Source organism: Erinaceus europaeus, chromosome 7 (assembly GCF_950295315.1).
Source record: "Erinaceus europaeus chromosome 7, mEriEur2.1, whole genome shotgun sequence".
NCBI classification, from domain to species: domain Eukaryota; kingdom Metazoa; phylum Chordata; class Mammalia; order Eulipotyphla; family Erinaceidae; genus Erinaceus; species Erinaceus europaeus.
Genome location: NC_080168.1, coordinates 104,191,513 through 104,206,480, shown reverse-complemented (window position 1 = coordinate 104,206,480; position 14,968 = coordinate 104,191,513). Strand labels below are relative to the sequence as shown.

Sequence of the window (14,968 nt, the reverse complement as noted above, 5' to 3'; positions counted from 1 at the left end):
AAGGAATGTTTCTTACTTGATTCATCTATTAATAAGAAGCACAAATGTCCCTTAGAACATCCTTCAGATGTCCTATTAAAATCACATTGTTAAGCTGGTGGCTTTCTTAGTGGCTTGCCACTTTATTCCCCCTTGGGAAGTAGGGAGCCTATATATCATAATAAATTATTAAGAATAAAAACATCTTTGTTGAAGGTTTTTGCATGTGCAAATAAAACCAAACTAGAAATAAGTATTAACATATTAACATATTTAAGTGCATAGATAGAAATATTTATTTTCAATTTGTATCTCAATAATTCTTCCCCAAATGGGAAATTATAACTTGATTTGACACAATAGTGTAGAGTGTGCTAAATATATTTTTTTCTTGAGGGTTTTATGTAATTTTCTTCTTTTAAAAGCTGATGAAATATTTTTAAAATATGTTAATCTTAAACTTTATAAACTCATAAAGAAAAATGAACAAAACAGCATAGGTTTAAATTAAGACCAGTGTAGAAATATATTACTTCCCGGGTTCGAGCCCCCGGCTCCCCACCTGCAGGGGAGTCGCTTCACAGGCAGTGAAGCAGGTCTGCAGGTGTCTATCTTTCTCTCCTCCTCTCTGTCTTCCCCTCGTCTCTCCATTTCTCTCTGTCCTATCCAACAATGAAAACAACAATAATAACTACAACAATAAAACAAGGGCAACAAAAGGGAATAAATAAATAAACAAATAAAAATAAAAAAAGAAATATATGACTTCCAAGACATTAAACATGGACTTGTCTTTGTTTTAATTCAGTGAACTTGTTTTTCCTACCACAATGTCCAAAATTGAAAGAGGAATTTCATATATATATGTATATATCTATATATATATACATATATATATATATATTACTATTATTATTTTTTGCCACCAGGTTTATTGTTGGGGATCAGTGCCACCACTATGAATCCACTGATTTCAATGGTCATTTTCCCCATTTTTTATTTTGCTTCCCCTTTCTTTTTTTGTTTCACTTGACAGAGAGAAATTCCTTTTTAATTTAGAAATTTTTCTTATTTTAACATTTGTATTGTGTGTATGTGTGTGAGACAGGAGACAAGAGAAGTAGAAAATGGTGATGAAATAGATTATATACAGACCAGAGCACCATTTGACTTTAGTGTTATTGGTGCTAGATAGGGACCTTGTGCCTTCAGTATGCAAGGCATGCAAAGCTACTGAGTCACTTTCTACCCCTAAGTTAGAAAAATGCTGTCATTGGCATTTGAAGTTAAATTATTATGCTCTTTAATATCTGAGGCTAAAGTTTTCAGTATCTTTCTGAGAAAGGCATTCTACAGAATATTCAAACCATGTGCTTTGTTCCAATTTGTTGACACAAATCTGCATAGAAAAATAGGACTTTGTTATGAGTTGTTACTTCCAGGATTAAAGGGGTGATGACTAATTTGGCTGGAGGAACAATGTTATTCTTAAGCATAAACTGAAGCATATATGTAATAGTTTCGCTCACTTGAGGGCCCTGCTTTTTCTCATGTACTCCCCAGGTGTGAGTCTAGCACCCAGATCCCCACCTGCAGGGGGAAAGCTTTGCAAATGGTGAAGCAGGGCTGTAGGTGTCTCACTGTCTCTCTTCCTCTATCACCTCCTTCCCTATTGATTTCTGGCTGTCTCTATCCAATAAATAAATAAAGATAACAAAAAAAAAGGAAGGAAAAATAAAGCCTTGGGAATGAGTGGTGGAGTCATCATTCAGGCATCAACTCCCAGCAATAACCTTAGCGGTACATAAATAAATACTCAATTTCTTTCTCAATGGATTCACATTATTGTATAATTTTATAGTGGTTTCTAGAGCTATTATATAAGTATCAAAATAACAATAAATGTATTCTACTTTTTAAACGATGTTGCCTTTGTCTCTTTTTTATTTGTATTCAAAAGTAGCCTGTAGGGAGTCGGTTGGTAGCTCAGTGGGTTAATTGCACGTGGCACAAAGCGCAAGGACCAGCAGAAGGATTCCAGTTCGAGCCCCCAGCTCTCCACCTGCAGGGGAGTCACTTCACAAGTGGTGAAGCAGGTCTGCAGGTGTCTCTCTTTCTCTCCTCCTTTCTGTCTTCCCCTCCTCTCTCCATTTCTCTCTGTCCTATCCAACACCACCAACAACATCAATAACAATAATAACTCCAACAATAAAACAAGGGCAACAAAAAGGAAATGCATAAATAAATATATAAATATTTTTTTAAGTAGCCTGTTAGCGTTGATATTTTTGATTTGAAGAGTCATCCAACTTACTGGCTATCCCCAATTCTTACTTTCTTCATTGATGACGGGGGAATTCCCCACCCCTACTAGGACTTAATAAACCCTTATCAACTCTGCCTTTCAGTGTGTTTCAGTTTCTTTTACAGCGGGCTTTTGTTACGTCTTTTTGATGTTACAATAATGTAGTTTAGAATTGATCTTTAATGGGTAGATGGATGATAATGCTACCACTCCCTTTCCGAGTACCAGTGCTGTATCTATAGGACCTGAAACACTGATTAAAATCTAACAAAGCCCATCTTTCCTAGTACTACCTCGTGGTATCCAGAGGGAGAAAGAGGTTTGAATTTATACATTTAAAAATGTTAATTCCATTTAAGTTAATTTAGCTTACAATTTTTATTCTGCAAACATACTTTAGAACTGATGGGACAAGAGTTTCAAAATAAATTTGCTACCTTAACATTTCTATGAGTACACTCTATCATTTTAGGAGTGTTTCACACAGACCTTTGGGCATGGAATGTCCTTCCTTTTTTTTCCTTTTAGGCTATTGATTCATTTTTAAAAGGAGTCCCTTTTAAGAAGCATTGCTTTTTTTTTTTTTTGGTTTTTCAGGTCTTGTCATTTACTTACCATGGACTGGTTAAATAGCTCTCTCAGTGCTTTTACAAAGCCCTTCTCAGAGTTGCTTCACTTGTCACAGACACCCCCAATATATTTCTAGGTTGTGTCCCCTACTTAGATTGCAAACTGCCTGGTACTGGAGACCTCACTGTGTTCTTTTTGTTTCCTTCCTTTCTTTCTCTTTCTCTCTCTCTCTCTCTTTTTTTTAGTTACATAATTTAAAAGTAATAGTGAAATGGAACTTGACTGAAAAGATCATGAAATCTAGGCCAAACTATTGAACTTTCTAATAGTTGAATGAGATTGTTGTTTCTGAAGAGGACCAACTAAGTTTCAGAATGGTTGTGCAGAATTTGTGAACAGTGTACAGCATAAAGTATAAGATATAATGAAATATAATTGAAAGTAACTGTTGAAATGCTTTATAATAATTGGTACAACAGGGCTGGTGATGTTGGAAAATTCGTTTTCATGTAGTAAATTATTGATAAGGTATCACTCTCAGCATGTGCTCAAAATGGATTTATGTTGTCAATATTTAAAATCCCTGGGATAATTTAATGTAATTCACTTAAAAGCTATATAGAATATTAACAATTATTATTATATTTCACATTAAGATCTTGCTCTATTCCACAGAACTTATTGCATATTTCTGTATGTACTACCTTTAGTATTTACTCATGTAAATAGTGAAGTCATGTTTTACTGATGAAGAACCAGAGGTTTATACATATCAATCTACCTGTCTTTGTTCATATAAACGTTCAAATATTAGATATGGCATTATATTAAATATTAAATTCACTTTACCTGAATTGAAAGTCTATGTTGGGTGGAGGCAGATAGCATAATGGTTATGCAAAGAAATGTTTATGCCTGAGGCTCCAATGTCCCAGTTTCAATCCCCTGCACCATCATCATAAACCAAAGCTGATCAGTGCTTTGGTTAAAAAAAAAAAGGTTTATTCTTGTTTTACTGTATTGTACCATGTCCCAATATGTCTCTGAAATATGTATGTTTTCATTTTGAGCTGAAAGTAACAGGCATGAATATATATATATATATATATATATATATATATATGTATATATACACATATATATTTAGCTATATCTTAACATGATCAGTCACTTGTTCATTCATTCATCAGACATTTATTGATTCTCTAGCACTGCTCTAGGTATCATATATACAATATATACAACATATCTACATGACCTAGCAGAATTTATAGTGGAACAGGATGACATTAAAAACAGAAATAACTGTATAATAGCCATATATATATATATGCTATGAAGAAAAATGTAGTGGCCTCTGTTAAGTAGATTACAGAGAAAGGTTCACATGTACTTACTTTCCTGTGGGCAAATGTAATGAGATTTACAATATATCTTACTGTAACCCAAGAAGATGCTTAAAATAGCTTTAGATAAGTGGTACCACACCAGTGTAATCAAGCTGAACAGTTTGAAAACATTGGTCTTCTAGCAGCCTTTCCATAGCACAAAAGGAATTTTAGTGAACTAAAGAAAATTGTAGTGTTAAATCTAACAGGTTTTTAAAAATTTGCCAGAGGTCATATCTATGTTTCTGTTTTGGAAGGTGGCTTTGGAGTACCTAAAAAAATGGCCTGCCTCTGCACAAAACAAATAAATACCCATGGGCATTATCACTTGGACTTTTAGAGAGTAGTATCTTTCTGGCTACATCTCGGAGCATGTGGGAATTTTATACTGGAAATATTGGGGGCATGTTCAATAATTTTGAGTGCTTTCAAATACTGCTAATATTTAGTATAAACTTTAAATGCCAGTAGAACAGGGGGATTTATGCTGTTTGACAATTGTTAAGCGAGGCTAGGCAGTGGTACATGTGGGCAAGTGCACACATTACAATGAATGTGCAAGGACCTGGGTTCAAGCCCTTGTTCCCAGCCTGTGGAGGGAAAGCTTCTCTCTCTCTCCCTCCCTCCCTTCCTCTACTCCTCTCTCTGCACCCCCCTTAAATTTATCTCTATCCTATCTAATAAAAAATAAAGGAAAAAAACACTGTTAAATATGAGTGGCTTCAAAAAAAAAACCACCAAGCAATCAACAACAACAAGACAAGAACCTTTGTAAGATGTTAGTAGCAGCCTTGGTTTTATTGTAGTTCAAAGGTTATAAAATTCTAGATTTTCTTTTTCATTTAATTTTTTAAATTATATTTATTAATTGCAAAGAAACAGCCAGAAATTAAGAGGAAAGGGTAAATATATATATAGAGAGACACCAGCAGCCCTGCTACAACACACATGAAGCTTTCCCCCTGCAGGTGGGGACCAGGGGCTTGTACCTGGGTCCTTGCATAGGCGTAACATATGTAACATGCGCTCAACCAGGTGCGTCACCAGCCGGCCCTCCTGGATTTTCATTTTAGACATTAACTTAAACCTGCACTATGATATTATTGTAAGGAGCTTTTACCTAAATAATTCTTAAAATTACAGCAAAACTGGTCAGTGATTGTTATTATATTTATTTTCTTCCTGTAGACAATGCTGGGCTTGACTTCACTTTCTATGAAAGCTTTTTTAAAAATATTTATTTATTCCCTTTTGTTGCCCTTGTTGTTTTGTGTGAAAACTTTTTAAAGCTTCACAAGCAAATGAAAAACATGTATTTTTTTATAGTTGGTGGTATTTTTTATTTATCTGCATATCTAAAAGACTGAAGACTATTTCTCAGTCATCATAGAGAGGCTGAAATGGTTTTTATGAAGTGTGAATGTATATGAAAGAAATTAAGCAAGTAACAAAACAGCATAATTGAATGTCATTGTCATCTCTTAGATCTAGCTATTTGAGGCTTCCTTTTTATCACTTTTCTTTGGAGATTCTTATCCTGTCAGTACTTATTTTCCCCTATGGATGTGCGTGCGTGCGTGGTGTGTGTGTAAAATATAGAGGAACATAATGTAATATATTGTATAGAATATTGAGGAGTAAGTAGGAACTTGCCTAACAGAAAAGTGAGAAGAGTATTCAGACATTGGCATCGAGATCTGTTAAAAGAGTAAAGTTATAAGACGTGAAATAGAGTGGGGTAAGCTGCAAACTTAGACCAACTGAGTGTTGTTAGGACACATAGTGCAAAGGAAGAAGTGTTATTGGGTGAGAATGTAGAGAAAGATGATGGGAACAGCTGGCAAAATAAAAGGTGTAAAGGAACATCTTTTATTAGGTGAAAGCACATTTGATGCCAGGAAGGAGTTTACTTCCAATTCTATAGCAGGAAGAAATGAAAGAAGTATAGTTAGGAACAAGATATTGTGAGACTCCCTGACTGGAATTGTAGCTTTCCTTCTCTCTGTATTAGGAGGCTACATCAATCACAGGGGCTGGTTGAGGAGAGATGTTTAGATCTGTAGTGGAAAAGATAGAAGTAAGAAAAACCTGCTAGAGAGATGTTGACACCAAAGTCCATTCATGTATAGCAGCGATATACACAGTTACGCACCCTCCCAGTTTCACTCAGTAATTGTAGAATATTTTCTAAGTTTTGAATTTTCAGACTTCAAGAAAGGGACTTTATTTAGGAAAACAAAGATTTGAATGACTTTTCAGATGTAGAAATACAGTGATCTGAATGCTGATAATTATAGGTGACACTCATATCGATTGAGTATGAGTGATGTGCTAAGAATTTTATGTAGTGTATCATATACAATGTCATATTGATTCTGCTCTTTTCTCTGCAGTATCAATATCATTTCCATGTTACAAAATGTAAATTGGGGAGCCACTTAAGTAATTTCCCCTAGTATTTTGTAAATAAACAACAGAACTGATATTTGAATGATGATCAACATTGCAAGCCTAGAAAAGAAGCAGTTTGAGGCCAGAACAGGGGTAACAGTTTGGGAACAGATGCCATTATTAAGAAAATGGAACATCCAGGAAGATTCCCAAACAGGATTGATGATACTATTATTATTTCTTTTCAGAAAGGTCGATGAGGAACTGATCAGCTTTTAAAATATTTTTATTTATTGATTGATTTTTACTTTATTGCTTAGATTAGAGACAGAGAGAAATTGAGACACAAAGGGGAGATAGTGACAGACACCTGCAGCACTACTTCACGCCTGAAGCTTCTCCCCTGCATCTGTGGGCTTGAACCCAGGTCCTTGGCCATGGTAATGTGTGCACTGAACCAGGTGTACCACCACCTAGCCCTATGAACAATAATATTTTATGGTTCCATGAAAGATTTTGAACTGTAATACAAAGTAGAATAGCAGTGTTTAAGACTTTGAGTGACAGTGGCATTCAGAGTAGTTAATGAACTTCAAATTTGAAATGAGGGTAGTATGAGTGGTGGCTGTGAATTCTCCAGGTAAGTTATTGATTGCAATACATAGATACTGACTATGACAGAGCTTGGAGTGAAGAGAATTGAATTATGAAGAAATTATCTGAAGACTTCTTTGCATAAGTTGGAAAAGTAATATATCAAAGCAACAAATTTAAATTAGGATCTGAGTCTTGCTTGGTTCTCAAGCTGAAGATAAGCAGTTAGCATGTTTTCAAGAGGACTTCATTGTAGGCCAGCTTTCTAAGGAAAAATTAATGTGGAGGCAACACAATATCTTAGTGACAACTAAAGAAATGTGTTCATGGGGAGCTGGGCGGTAGTGCAGCGGGTTAAGTGCACATGGTGCAAAGCGCAAGGGCCTGCATAAGGATCCAGGTTCAAGTCCCCAGCTCCCCACCTGCAGGGAATTGCTTTGCAAGTGGTAAAGCAGGTCTGCAGGTGTCTTTCTCTCCTCTCTGTCTTCTCCTCCTCTCTGGATTTCTCCTGTCCTATACAACAACAGCAACAGCTATGACAACAATAACAACGACAACAATCGCAACCTCAAGGGCAACAGAATGGGGAAAACGGCCTCCAGGAAAAAAAAGAAAAAGAAAAAAAGAAATGTGTTTATGAAAAAGCAAGAGTGCTAGAGGATAGAATAGAAAGTGTTGGGGAGACATTCAAGAGGCATGTGGTTGGGTGGAGAATGAGAACCAGTTGTTGGAAATACATGGTTGTGTGAGTATGAGATTGAGCAAGAGGATCAGTGATTCATGGAAAGTTTATTTAGGGCCCGAGCGTGAAAGAAATAAAAACACATTAGTGGAATTTGATGGCCTCAAATTTGTAACTAGAGCTCTGTTTCAAAAGTGTTTTGTTATTATGATTCCACATAATACTCAAGACTTGAAACTTAATATTTGAAACTTAATATTTGAAACTAGTGAATGTGACACTTTCCAAAGTTCTTTTAATGTTGGACTGATACACATATTTTTCTTGGTTAGTTCAGTATGAAATTAATTGGATTTATACTTCTGGTTTTGTGATCTTCCTTAATAATATTTTACTTACTTAAAGAGGTGAAACAGAATTAGTGGTATTAAAGCAAATGGACTTCACACACACACACACACACACACACACACACACACACACACACACACACACATCAGTAACCAGACTGTTAACAGTGTGTGTGTGTGTGTGTGTGTGTACACTATGGTGATTATTAGAGGAAAGGGGTAGGACACAGCAACTTCGTGGAGGTGTCAAGTTTCTTACACACACATTTGCATGTGAAACTTGGGAAGATCTTACAGTTTGGTGAACCAGTGTCAAACTGCTCTCTACAAAATTATAAAGCATAGTGTTTTACTTAAAATTTCTAAATGATACTAGAGTATAATTCAGTCATTTTTCCAACATTTCACTACTACCTTGTTTTGATTTATAGTAAATTAAATTTAAAATTTTAAGTTTATGTAGTATAATCTCTTTATTACTGGTAGAGTTCTGCCTCATGATATTAGTTTCCATCACTGTATTATAAAATTATAGTATTATCTGAGCACTTGAATAATTACAACACAAATTAGGGAATTTAAATTGAAATTGTGGTTTAATGTGTTCTACAACATTAAAAAGTGATTTATATAAAATAATGGAGCTACAATATCATCAAATAAATTTTATTATAGAAGACATAAAAGTTTAGAAATATTTTTTTGCACACTGACAGTATAATAGCCATTTTATAGCTCATGTAAACATTCAGAGTCTTATCATGAAAAGTCTGTCTTCTAGTTGTATGGTAACAGTTGAGTGACAAGGTGAAGGTTTAACTATGGGCTTATATTCTAAAATTGTGTAACTATGAGAACTTGGCTTCATTAATCCTTGTGTTTCTTGTTTTATAAAATGTTCCTATTATCAAAGACTGAGAGGATTAGAACAGTCCATTTAGCTTTTGGATACCTCTGACTACCTGGAGGTTATATTAAAATTGAACCAAAATCCTCCTGGGGGGTTGGGACATCCCACCTGCCTGCAGGTTTGAACCTCTGCACCAGGCAGGAGTGTCACTCCACTCGATGCTGTGGTGTCTCTCAGTCTGAAATTTAAAAGTTGGCTCTGAGAGAGGGGAAACCAAACTTTCGTGAAGACCTGCTTATGTAGAAAACCACACCAAACCTCTTATCTAGAGTTTCTTAAATGATTTTTAAAAATTTGTTGTATTTGAGAGAGCATTTCACACAACAGGGAGGGAAACAGAGAAGCAAAGGGAAAGGGAGGAAACGAGAGAGAAGAGGTACCACCACACTGCTCCGTGTGGCGCTGGGGATCAAACCAGGAACCCCACGCATGACATCCAGTTCCCTATTAGTTAAGTTATTTACCCAAGCGTTCTTGCTCATTTTCTGTACTTCCATCCCCAAGGACTATATTAGGAAGTTGAAAATCATCTTAAAGCTGAGTTTCACGGGGGTCAGGCAGTAGTGCACTGGGTTAAGTGCACATGGCTCCAGGCACAAGGACCAGCGAAAGGATCCCAGTTTGAGCTCCTGGCTCCCCATCTGCAGCGGGGTCACTTTAAGAGCAGTGAAGCACGTCTGCAGGTGTCTTTCTCTCCCTCTCTCTGTGTCTTCCCCTTCTTTCTCAGTTCCTCTCAATTTCTCTCAAGAGCAATAACAACAAGGGCAACAAAAATGGGAAAAAATGGCCTCCAGGAGCAGTGGATTCATAGAGCAGACACAGACCCCTAGCGATAACTCTGGAGACAAAACAAAACAAACAAACAAACAAAACACCTGAGTTTCACATTGAGTTTAATTTTTGATGTTAATGCTGCTGTTTTAGCAGTTGTCTTTGGCAACTTAATAGAATGCAATGGTTTATTTTTACCAAAGATAACTACTGAATAGTCAGTTTTATTCTGTGCAAGGCTATGTGAGTTAGTCATTGAAAGTGTTCAATATATCTCAGCAATAGTTCTGTGTAATTGTTCTTATTATATTGTTGCCAAACACTGAACAAAACTTTGTAAATATTAACTAACATAATTTAGTAGTCATATTTATGCTGCATTTCTTTTTTTCCAGATCAGGGAGTTAGGAAAAAGTTAAAAACTTGTTTCATCATACATGTAATCAGGAACATAATAATTGATGGTTGAACTTTGATGATTTTTAAAAAAAAAATTTAAATAATTTTTATTTATTTACTTATTCCATTTTGTTGCCCTTGTTGTAATTATTGATATCATCATTGTTGGATAGGACAGAGAGAAATGGAGAGAGAAAAGGAAGAAAGAGAGGGGGAGAGAAAGATAGACACCTGCAGACATGCTTCACCGCCTGTGAAGCGACTCCCTTGCAGGTGGAGAGCCGGGGGCTTGAACCAGGATCCTTACTCCCACCCCGTCATCCTTACACTTTGTGCCAAGTGCACTAAACCCGGCTGCACTCCTGCCCGACTCCCACTTTGATGATTTTTAAGTGCTTTTCATCTTTAGGTCTTAGAAATCTTAAGAAAGTGCTGATTCATTTTGAATTGATAAATTTAACACAGCTAGAATATTAATATATGTAAAAATTTCAATTATTGCTTTATAAACACAAAAACATGTAAATGTTATCCTACCAAAAGTCAAAGAAATGTCTCTCAGAAGTTAAAACCAAGTGATTGTTCTGAAATTTCAAATACATTGGATTGAAGTAAATCTCTGATGTTTTTACAACAACTCACCTGAACTTTGGGAAATATAACAGGACAGAAAATATAAAGATAGGTGTTCTTAAACTGAAATCTTGGAGGTTTGGAGAAGGCAAATAGCAGTTTTTCATCAGTGCAACAGAAAAATATCCATCCGGAAGTTTTTCAGTAGATGTAATTCTATAACTATCTTCCTTCCTTCCTTCCCTTCCCCTTCTTCCTTCCTTCCTTCCTTCCTTCCTTTTCTTTCTTTCTTTTCTTTTCTCTTTCTTTCTTTCTTCTTTTTCAGAGCTTGAGTCTTATAAATGGGTGATTTCATTGCTTTTTTTTCATTCAGAGAGACAGAGAAAGATACATACCATAGCAGTACTAGAGCTTTCCTCAGTGCTGTGGCTCACACATGTGGAACCAGAGTTCAAATCTGTACCCCCAATCCCACCCCAGAGGATAAGGCCTACACCCTACCTCTCTTCAGCCTATAACATGTTTGTTTGTTTGTTTGTTTAAATGCACCTCAATATTTAGATGTTTACTCTTATTCTCTGATTTTTTCTAGATGGCTGTCTTAAGATGTGCTGCTCTCCTGTGAAAACTTATACCCAGAAACCCTGAAAACCAAAGAACTTTTCAGATTCTGTGACAACAGATCTACTCTGTGAGTACCTTCAACATTTAAGTTACTCATTTAGATTTATTTACAATGATGCATGTGGAATTGATAAGTCCAAATGTGAATATTGGCTTGACTGGTGTTTAGATGTATTTCTCTCTCTGTTTCTCTTTCAGGGGTGAGAAATGTCTGACCTATTGGCCACATACATTTGCAAAATCATCTGCCAAGGCAACCAGAAAAAAAAAAATCTCATAACGTTAAGTGCTAATTTTAAGTTGATAATTAGTATGGCTGACAAAGGATGTTATAAATATCCATATGGTCTTTGGCAGAAAAAATTTTCCCACCCTTGCTAGTTGAATGAAAGTCAGCCCTGCAGTCATAAACCATAGAGGCCTGAGCAGTATTAGGTCAGTCATGGGTTATTTGCCCCTTTATGAATGATGGTTGAGTTAGGTTGTAATGCTTTCTTTGGTTCCTTGACAATCTGTAGCTTACTAAGGAAACTAGTTTGTCCCTGCCTATTCCTTATCCATTGAGAATACAGACTGTGAACTCTAACTATTTGAGTTCATATCCTAACTGAGCCTTACCCAGTTAGTTATAAACTGCCCCCAAATCAGTTTTTTTTAAATATTTATTTATTTATTGGATAGAAACATCCAGAAATCCAGAAGAAAGGGGATGACAGAAGGGGAGAAAGAAAGACACCTGCAACACTGCTCCACTACTTTTAAGACTTCCTGCTGCAGGTGGGTACCCGGAGTTCGAACCTGGGTCCTTACACATTTTAACCTGTGCTTAACCAGGTGTGGCATCACCCAGCTTCAAAAATCATGTTTTTTGCATGTGTGAAATGAGATCAATTAAATTATTAAATTATTGGGACCCAGTTGTGGCAAACCTGGTAGAATGTCCACATTACCAAATTCAAGGACATAGGTTCAATCCCTGTTCCCCACTTATAGGGGGGTTGGGGGGGATATTTTCATCAGTGGTGGAACAGTGTTACAGGTATCTCTCCCTCCCTCCTCTCTCTATTTCTCCTCTCTCTCACCCTTCATTTAAAGAAAAGTTAAAAAAAGAACACACCAGGAAAACACCAGGAATAGTGGAGTTGTGCAGATAGCAAGACCCAGTGATAACACTGATGATACAATAAATAAAACGTCTTTATTGAACTGCTGTGATAATAATCTATTTTAAATACTCAGTACACTGCTTGGAGTATATAATAGGGGCTATTTAGACATTAGCTTTTTTTATTATTATTGTTATTATTTTTAATTACTGACTTCTCAAATGCCATGCTCTTATTTATTTTTAGAGATAGACAGGAGGGTATTTAAAATTTTTGTAGTGAATGCGTCTTTTCAAAAGGAGTTCTAGATTTAGAAAAAAATCATTGTAAAAAAAGACCTGAATGCTGAATTCTTGAAAATAATTACATTGGAAGAGAATCTCTGGAAAGTGGATTGATGGGTTGCTGAGTCTGTGAATACCACATTTTCTGTACTTGGCAGTGGTGATGCATTCCTTTAAGTCTTGTAAGACTGTATGTTTGATCACACTTGTAGAATTTTGTCACAATAGCTGTTATTTCCAGGGGTGACACATTAATTAATTCAACCAATGTGTGCTACACGCCACATGATGTCAACAGATAAGTGATATCTATTCAAGGTTTTCACTGGGTAGTGGGAAAGACCACTGATTCCCCAAACATGACAGATTCTAATAGAATTAGCTAGGGATGTAAGATCTGTTCACTATTGTTTGTATAGTTTTTGATTGTGCATTCTTTTTATAATATAGTTTTAGATTTTCTATGTCTTGTTTTTATTTCTTAAGTTTTGTCTAACAATTAGATACCAGTACCATATATGTGGTGTGTGTGTGTGTGTGTGTGTGTGTGTGTGTGTGTATGTATGTATGCATTCAGTTAAAATCATTTTTATTGGAACCTAGTTGTGGTAAATGTGGTAGAACAGACACATTATGAAGTGCAAGAATATATATTGCTACCTAATTGGAAGAAAGTATGTGCTATAATGTTCAAGGATCTGGGTTCAAGGCCCCAGTCCCCACTAGGGCTAGGGAGAGGTTCATGAATGGTGAAGCAGTGCAGCAGGTGTACTTCTCCCTCTCTGTCTCACCCTTCTCTCTTGATTTCTCTGTTTCTTTTCTTTTTGCCACCAGGGTTATTGCTGGGACTCAGTGCCTGCTCTACCAATCCACTGCTCCTAGCAGCCATTTTTTTTGATTTTTTGGATAGGACAGAGAGAAATTGAAAGGGGAGGGGGAGATAGAGAGGGAGAGAGAAAGACACCTGCAGACCTGCGTCACTGCCTGTGAAGCTACCCATCCTTCCCCAGGGGAGCCAGGGGCTCAAGCTGGGATCCTTGTGCAGGTCCTTGCACTTTGTACTAAGTGCGCTTAACCTAGTGTGCCACCACCCAGCCCCGATTTCTCTGTTTCTATTCAATAAATAGTTAAAAAAAAATCTGCAATCACAAGGGATGGGAAGATACACAGAGGTATCACCCTAGGTTTACATCCCTTGAGGCCTCAGAAGTTCCTAGTTCATTCCCCAGCACCACTATATGCCAGAGCTGATGTGAACTCTGATGCTCCAGTCTCCTCTTTATGCAAATAAATTAATTCTTTAAAAAACCTCTCATCACAGGTCTGTGATTATGTGGTGAAGGAGCAATTAGATAATCCTATTGAGTACTTTTAGCTAAGTGTGATGTCTTCCTCCCAGCCCCATCAAATATATCTGGCATGTTACTGGGATTCTTCGGGCGATTCATTCGGCTTTCATTTTGTAATACTACTCTTCCCACATTTTGCTAATGGACATCTCATTTACTTGTGCATGGCTAGAAGTTACAGAATATTATGAAGTGTTTCCCCCCAAGGGACTTCACTGTGTGGAAATAGATTGCAAATTTATGTAGCCAAAGAAAACTTTTGATCACTGGTCTGACTAGACTTTCTTGCCTCTGTTTTAAATTTTATACAGCTCTTCATAATAGGACAGCAAGAAAAATATATGTATATATAGCAGTCACTGGGATGAATTAGTGGGAAGTTTGAAGTAAAGCATTTACTAAATATTTTGTGATAAAATATGTTACTAAGGCCACCTAGAAACTGCCTGTGATTAAAGCTCCTGCATAAGGATTTTTAAGATTTTCGGGGGGGGGGGGGAGGTGTATGGTGCAGAAGTCTCTTGTCTTTTCTGAAGTCTGCCCTTGTCACCTATGTTCAAGGTTTGGGTTCTGATTACACTGGAGAGCTTCCAAGGTGACCCAACACTTCAACTTAGGAAGACATTTCTAATAGATATGTATATCTTTTCCCATTTATGTTATGATCCAGAATGAATGAATTTAGGGTTTCTA

At 36.5% G+C, this 14,968-nt stretch overlaps 1 protein-coding gene across 1 annotated transcript in view; it reads left to right on the top strand.

The window, feature by feature from the left end:
• Positions 1–14,968, top strand: part of SLC16A7 (solute carrier family 16 member 7) — a 169,656-nt gene that overhangs the window by 55,689 nt on the left and 98,999 nt on the right. Inside the window, exon 2 of the mRNA XM_060195016.1 lies at positions 11,505–11,603. The gene's annotated coding sequence lies outside the window, so the exon portion shown is untranslated. The remainder of the gene's footprint in view (positions 1–11,504; positions 11,604–14,968) is intronic.